Genomic DNA, 8,115 nt, shown 5'->3' on the forward strand with positions numbered 1-8,115 from the left:
CACCCATATTTGGCCAAACAGGTCTCAGTCATTCTGTAGCCAACTTTGCATTTTAATAAAGGATCTCAAAGGTACAAGTTGGGTGTTTTAGCCTTTAGATAACGAGAAAGTGGTCTTCAATAATCTCATGAATGCTGGAGTCATTCTTGAGTTACTCCCTGTTATGTGAGACAAAGAGGTCATGACTGTATCTCCATAAACCCATATTTTGCCAAACGGGTCTCAGTCATTCTCTAGCCAACTTTGCATCATTAATAAAGGGTCTCAACGTACAAGTTGGGTGTTTTAGCCTTTAGATACTGAGAAAGTGGTCTTTAATAATATGATGAATGCTGAAGTCCTGACTGTATCACCATACACCCATATTGGGCCAAACAGGTCTCAGTCATTCTGTAGCCAACTTTGCATTTTCAATAAAGGGTCTCAAAGGTACAAGTTGGGTGTTTTAGCCTTTAGATACAGAGAAAGTGGTCTTCAATAATCTCATGAATGCTGGAGTCATACTGAAGTTACTCCCTGTTGTGTGAGACAAAGAGGTCATGACTGTATCTCCATACACCCGTACTTGGCCAACCAGGTCTCAGTCATTCTCAAGCCAACTTTGCATTTTTCATAACTAAAGGGTATCAAAGGTACACGTTCGGTGTTTTAGACTTTAGATACTTGGAAAGTGGTCTTCAATAATCTCATGAATGCTAGAGTCATGACTGTATCTCCATACACCATTATTTGGCCAAACCGGTCTCAGTCATTCTGTAGCCAACTTTGCATTTTTAATAATGGGTCTCAGAGGTACAAGTTGGGTGTTTTAGCCTTTCGATACTGGGAAAGTGGTCTTCAGTAATCTAATGAATGCTGGAGTCATACTTACATTTCCTATTGTATGAGACAAAGGGGTCATAACTGTATCTCCATACACCCATATTTGGCCAAACGGGTCTCAGTCATTCTGTAGCCAACTTTGCATTTTTAAAAAAGGGTCTCAAAGGTACAAGTTGGGTCTTTTAGCCTTTAGATACCGAGAACGTGTCTTCAATAATCTCATGAATGCTGGAGTCATACTTAAGTTACTTCCTGTTGTGTGAAACAAAGGTGTCATGACTGTACCTCCATACACCCATATTTGGCCAAACAGGTCTCAGTCATTCTGTAGCCAACTTTGCATTTTTAATAAAGGGTCTCAAAGATACAAGTTTGGTGTTTTAGCCTTTAGATACCCAGAAAGTGGTCTTCAATAATCTCATGAATGCTGAAGTCCTGACTGTATCACCATACACCCATATTGGGCCAAATAGGTCTCAGTCATTCTCAAGCCAACTTTGCATTTTTCATAACTAAAGGGTCTCAAAGGTACAAGTTGGGTGTTTTAGCCTTTAGACACAGAGAAAGTGGTCTTTGCTAATCTCATGAATGCTGGAGTCATACTTAAGTTACTTCCTGTTGTGTGAAACAAAGATGTCATGACTGTATCTCCATACACCCATATTTGGCCAAACAGGTCTCAGTCATTCTGTAGCCAACTTTGCATTTTTAATAAAGGGTCTCAAAGGTACAAGTTGGATGTCTTAGCCTTTAGATGCCGAGAAAGTGGTCTTCAATAATCTCATGAATGCTGGAGTCATACTTCAATTCCTGTTGTATGAGACAAAGGGGTCATGACTGTATCTCCATACACCCATATTTGGCCAAACAGGTCTCAGCCATTCTGTAGCCAACTTTGAATTTTTAATAAAGGGTCTCAAAGGTACAAGTTGGGTGTTTTAGACTTTAGATACTGGGAAAGTGGTCTTCAGTAATCTCATGAATGCTGGAGTCATATTTAAGTTACTTCATGTTGTGTGAAGCAAAGGTGTCATGACTGTACCTCCATGTACCCATATTTGGCCAAACAGGTCTCAGTCATTCTGTAGCCAACTTTGAAGTTTTAATAAAGGGTCTCAAAGGTGCAAGTTGGGTGTTTTAGACTTAAGATACTGGGAAAGTGGTCTTCAGTAATCTCATGAATGCTGGAGTCATATTTAAGTTACTTCATGTTGTGTGAAACAAAGGTGTCATGACTGTACCTCCATGTACCCATATTTGGCCAAACAGGTCTCAGCCATTCTGTAGCCAACTTTGAATTTTTAATAAAGGGTCTCAAAGGTACAAGTTGGGTGTTTTAGACTTTAGATACTGGGAAAGTGGTCTTCAGTAATCTCATGAATGCTGGAGTCATATTTAAGTTACTTCATGTTGTGTGAAACAAAGGTGTCATGACTGTACCTCCATGTACCCATATTTGGCCAAACAGGTCTCAGTCATTCTGTAGCCAACTTTGCATCATTAATAAAGGGTCTCAACGTACAAGTTGGGTGTCTTAGCCTTTAGATACTGAGAAAGTGGTCTTTGCTACTCTCAGGTATGCTGGAGTCATACTGAAGTTACTCCCTGTTGTGTGAAACATAGGTCTCATGACTCTATCTCCATACACCCATATTTGGCCAAACAGGTCTCAGTCATTCTGTAGCCAACTTTGAATTTTTAATAAAGGGTCTCAAAGGTACAAGTTGGGTGTTTTAGCCTTTAGATACCGAGAAAGTGGTCTTCAATAATCTCATGAATGCTGGAGTCATACTTAACTTCCTGTTGTATGAGACAAAGGGGTCATGACTGTATCTCCATACACCCATATTTGGCCCAACAGGTCTCAGTCATTCTGTAGCCACCTTTGCATTTTCAATAAAGGGTCTCAAAGGTACAAGTTGGGTGTTTTAGCCTTTAGATACTTAGAAAGTGGTCTTCAATAATCTCATGAAAGCTGGAGTCATACTGAAGTTACTCCCTGTTGTGTGAAACATAGGTCTCATGACTGTATCTCCATACACCCATATTTTGCCAAACAGGTCTCAGTCATTCTCTAGACAACTTTGCATCATTAATAAAGGGTCTCAACGTACAAGTTGGGTGTTTTAGCCTTTCGATACTGGGAAAGTGGTCTTCAGTAATCTCATGAATACTGGAGTCATACTTAAGTAACTCCCTGTTATGTGAGACAAAGAGGTCATGACTGTATCTCCATACACCCACATTGGCCAAACAGGTCTCAGTCATTCTGTAGCCAACTTTGAATTTTTAATAAAGGGTCTCAAAGGTACAAGTTGGGTGTTTTAGACTTTAGATACTGGGAAAGTGGTCTTCAGTAATCTCATGAATGCTGGAGTCATATTTAAGTTACTTCATGTTGTGTGAAACAAAGGTGTCATGACTGTACCTCCATACACCCATATTTGGCCAAACAGGTCTCAGTCATTCTCTAGCCAACTTTGCATTTTCAATAAAGGGTCTCAAAGGTACAAGTTGGGTGTTTTAGCCTTTAGATACAGAGGAAGTCGTCTTCAATAATCTCATGAATGCTGGAGTCATACTTAAGTTACTTCCTGTTGTGTGAAACACAGGTGTCATGACTGTATCTCCATACACCCATATTTGGCCAAACAGGTCTCAGTCATTCTCTAGCCAACTTTGCATCATTAATAAAGGGTCTCAACGTAAAAGTTGGGTGTTTTAGCCTTTAGATACTGAGAATGTGGTCTTTGCTACTCTCACGAATGCTGGAGTCATACTGAAGTTACTCCCTGTTGTGTGAAACATAGATCTCATGACTCTATCTCCATACACCCATATTTGGCCAAACAGGTCTAAGTCATTCTGTAGCCAACTTTGAATTTTTATACAGGGTCTCAAAGGTACAAGTTGGGTGTTTTAGCCTTTAGATACAGAGAAAGTGGTCTTCAATAATCTCATGAATGCTGGAGTCATACTTAACTTCCTGTTGTATGAGACAAAGGGGTCATGACTGTATCTCCATACACCCATATTTGGCCAAACAGGTCTCAGTCATTCTGTAGCCAACTTTGCATTTTTAATATAGGGTCTCAAAGGTACAAGTTGGATGTCTTAGCCTTTAGATACCGAGAAAGTGGTCTTCAATAATCTCATGAATGCTGGAGTCATACTTCAATTCCTCTTGTATGAGACAAAGGGGTCATGACTGTATCTCCATACACCCATAATTGGCCAAACAGGTCTCAGTCATTCTGTAGCCAACTTTGCATTTTTAATAAACGGTCTCAAAGGTACAAGTTGGGTGTTTTAGACTTTAGATACTGGGAAAGTGGTCTTCAGTAATCTCATGAATGCTGGAGTCATACTTAAGTTACTTCCTGTTGTGTGAAACAAAGGTGTCATGGCTGTATCTCCATACACCCATATTTGGCCAAAGAGGTCTCAGTCATTCTGTAGCCAACTTTGAATTTTTAATAAAGGGTCTCAAAGGTACAAGTTGGGTGTCTTAGCCTTTAGATACAGAGAAAGTGGTCTTCAATAATCTCATGAATGCTGGATTCATACTTAAGTTTCCTGTTGTATGAGGCAAAGGGGTCATGACTGTATCTCAATACACCCATATTTGGCCAAACAGGTCTCAATCATTCTGTGGCCAACTTTGCATTTTTAATAAAGGGTCTCAAAGGTACAAGTTGGGTATTTATTATATTATATTATTATAAATCCAAGATGGTGCCATGGATGGGCGCCTCATTATACACTCGGAAGGAACTCTTAAACATCAACAATGCTATGGATCCGACTTTTTCGCCGTTTTTCGTCGAACCTGGAAGTTTTATCGAACTTCTAGTTGGAGGAGCAGCAGCTCTCTATGGGATATGCAAGAGACACAGACGGGGTTAACGAGCTGGCACGTTCGTTAAGTTCCGGCAGCGGGGATTTCGAACTGCGCTCCAGTCAATTCATCTGCATTGTTAATAAAGGGTCTCAAAGGTACAAGTTGGGTGTCTTAGCCTTTAGATGCTGAGAAAGTGGTCTTCAATAATCTCATGAATGCTGGAGTGATATCTAAGTTTTCCTGTCATGACTGTATCGCAGTCTCACCTAATAGGACCCAGTCATTCTCTAGCCAACTTTGTATCTTAATAACAAAGGGTCTCAAAGGTAAAAGTTGGGTGTTTTAGCCTTCAGATCATGGGTCTCAAACTCACTAATGTTAGTGCAGCCCCCAAGTTTTATGCAAATGGCACTTTGCCACGTTGTGTGTGGAACGTCCCTTTTTTGCGCGAGCTGGAGCTGAACGAACCTACAAATCACAGTGGGTTGTATGGCTCCCGGGGGTGGGCCATCGGCCGGGCTCGATGCAAGCAGAGAAACATTTCACAACAACTATGGTAGGGCCCGTGTAACATCGCATAGCCGTAATAGAATTATTACTTCTCATTGTGTTTGAAATGAGCATGTTTGACTTCAAGTTGGACGAAGTCAATGTTACCGGCATTGGATTCGGCATCATGCGGATCGTATTTTGTTCTTCCATCTGTTGAAATGGGCTGATTTGTTTGAAAGTTGAAGGCGATATGATCGCCACTATCCATGCAGATGATTTGTTATCATGACGAATCTGCAAATAAACGATCAGATTAACGACCAACACTGATGTTCCGTTGACGATGTCACCGAAGGGAGTGGACCACCAACGGGGCTACTCAGCCTGCTCCTGCCCGCCGTCCCACGTCGGGGTCGATGGTCGGGGCTAGGCTGGAGCCTCATCAGGAGTCTACCCGCCTCAGTGACATAGTCGGAACATCGTTGTTGGCGAGGATGTACAACGCCACTAGCTTAGCAGCGCCTGCCATGGAGTTATTATAGAAAAGTAATATATATATATATATATATATATATATATATATATAATACCCAGTAAGACATCCTATACCGAACAAGGCACGTCCCAGCACCTCCAACGACTACAGACCGGTGGCACTGACGTCCCACCTGATGAAGTCTCTGGAGAGGCTGGTCCTCTCACTTCTTTGGCCCCTTGTCAGCTTATCACTGGACCCTCTTCAGTTTGCCGACTAGCCAAAACTAGGAGTGGAGGATGCCATCATCTGCCTGCTCCACCCTGACTTCTCCAGTGCGTTCAACACCATCTGGCCTGCCCTGCTGGGAAGTAAGCTGACGGCGATGCAGGTGGACTCTCCCCTGGTTTCCTGGATTACAGACTGATGGGTCGACCACAATATGTCAGACTGCAGGTCTGTGTGTCTGATACTGTGTTCAGCAGCACTGGGGCACCACAGGGAATTGTTCTTTCCCCATTTCTGTTCACCCTGTATACCTCGGACTTTCAGTTCCTCTCTGAGACCTGCCAACTGCAGAAGTTTTCGGACGACTCTGCAATCGTTGGCTGTGTCAGTGAGAAGGAGGAGGAGTACAGGGGAGTTGTGGACTCCTTCGTCGAATGGTGTGTGACCAATCATCTGCATCTCAACACCACCAAGACAAAGTGGTGGTGGATTTCTGCAGGAGGAAATCTGCCCCCACACATCTCCATCAACAGTGTGACTGTGGAGGTTGTCCAGGATTACAAATACTGTGGAGTACAGCTGGACAAATAACTGGACCGGGCCAAGAACACTGAGGCTGTGTACAAGAAGGGCCAGAGTCATCTTTTTTGGGGTTGTATACTAGGGCAGCATGCTGAGGGCAGCAGACAGCAACAACATCAGCAGGATCATCAGGAAGGCTGCCTCTGTCCTGGGGGTCCAACTGGACTCTTTGGTGGTGGTGTCTGAGAGGAGGATGCTGTGCAAACTGCATAGTATCCCGGACAACAGTACTCACCCTCTCCACCAGGTGCTAACCTCACACAGAAGCACCTTCAGCAACAGACTTATTCCCCCCCTCATTCTTTCATTGTATCCATTAAAAGAAAATCTGCAACTGCAATTCACAGGACATGGTCCTTGGGGAGCCTAGATAATGTGTATAAACTTTGGTGGATGTAGCCCCAAGGATTCGCCTAACAAGCCAATCTAGCACCAACACCTACATATGGTCTAAGGGTGTACAGGTCTAAGGGCCTGGATCTTTCTTGGTTCAACCAGAGAAACTTTTTTTCCTCTCAAGCTAGAAGGCTGAAAATTTTGTCAGTGATTCTGCACTCAAGTTATCTGTTGACGACGTTGGTGTAGAGCAGGGGTGCTCACACTTTTTCAGCATGAGAGCTACTTATAAAATGATCAAGTCAAAATGATCTACCTACTACAAAAAATGCAAAACATATATTTATTTATAAATATATTGAGGATTCTTTATATCGCATGAGCCAATATTGCACAACACAACACAATTAACTATGTACATTTTTTGTCATTACCCGAGTTTACTCTGATGACTTGCACTGAATTGAATCAGCCAGGGATGCATAGTCCGGACGGTAACTGCTGACAGCCAGCCTCAAGCACACTTCCAAATGTTCATCAGTCATGGTGGAACGGTACTTGGACTTGATGATCTTCATGTGGGAAAAGGCTGACTCACATAAATAAGTGGAGCCGAATAATGCTGTCAAGGAGGTAGCACATTTCCTCATGTTGGGGTACTTTACCTCTGTGAGTAAGTTCCAGAACTGTCCATGAGCTCTGGACTTCAGCTCAATGTCAGCTTGTAGTGTCAAAATCTCATCTTCCACTCCAGAAGAGTTCAGGTGAAACAGTGTTGCAATTTTTGATGCGAGTGAATCAACCTCAGCATCTTCCCGAAAAGGATAGCACATGAATGTAGCGACTGGCTCGAGCAAAGAAAAGTCTTGAAAGCGTTTGTCAAACTCTGACAGACAATTGTCAATCTGCTCTGTGTAGCGTGCAGTGTCAAGTTGCACACAGGCCTTCCCTTGCATCTCCAGCTCTGACGCCAGGTTCTGGAAGTTTGCCAAATCATGGCGCTGCAGCTTTGAGGAGAGATGTTGCATCTTTCGTTTGAAAGCATTAACCGAGCTGATCATATTGATCACTGTTTTGTCTTTTCCTTGCAGCTCTAGATTAAGGTCATTCAACATGTTGATCAGATCGGTTAAAAATGCCAAGTCTAACAGCCACTGACCGTCATTTAGTTGCGTGTATTCTGCATGTCCAGCTACACGGAAAAACTCCTTAATCTCCAGACAGAGCTCTCGAAATCTTTGCAGGAATTTCCCTCGACTAAGCCATCTCACGTCAGTGTGTAGCAACAACTCAGAGTGGTCGCAGTCAGCATTCTCCAGATGTGCACGGAATAGCCTTC

The sequence above is a fragment of the Pagrus pagrus genome, assembly GCF_965226575.1.
Source record: "Pagrus pagrus genome assembly, chromosome: 24".
Classification (NCBI taxonomy): Eukaryota; Metazoa; Chordata; class Actinopteri; order Spariformes; family Sparidae; genus Pagrus; species Pagrus pagrus.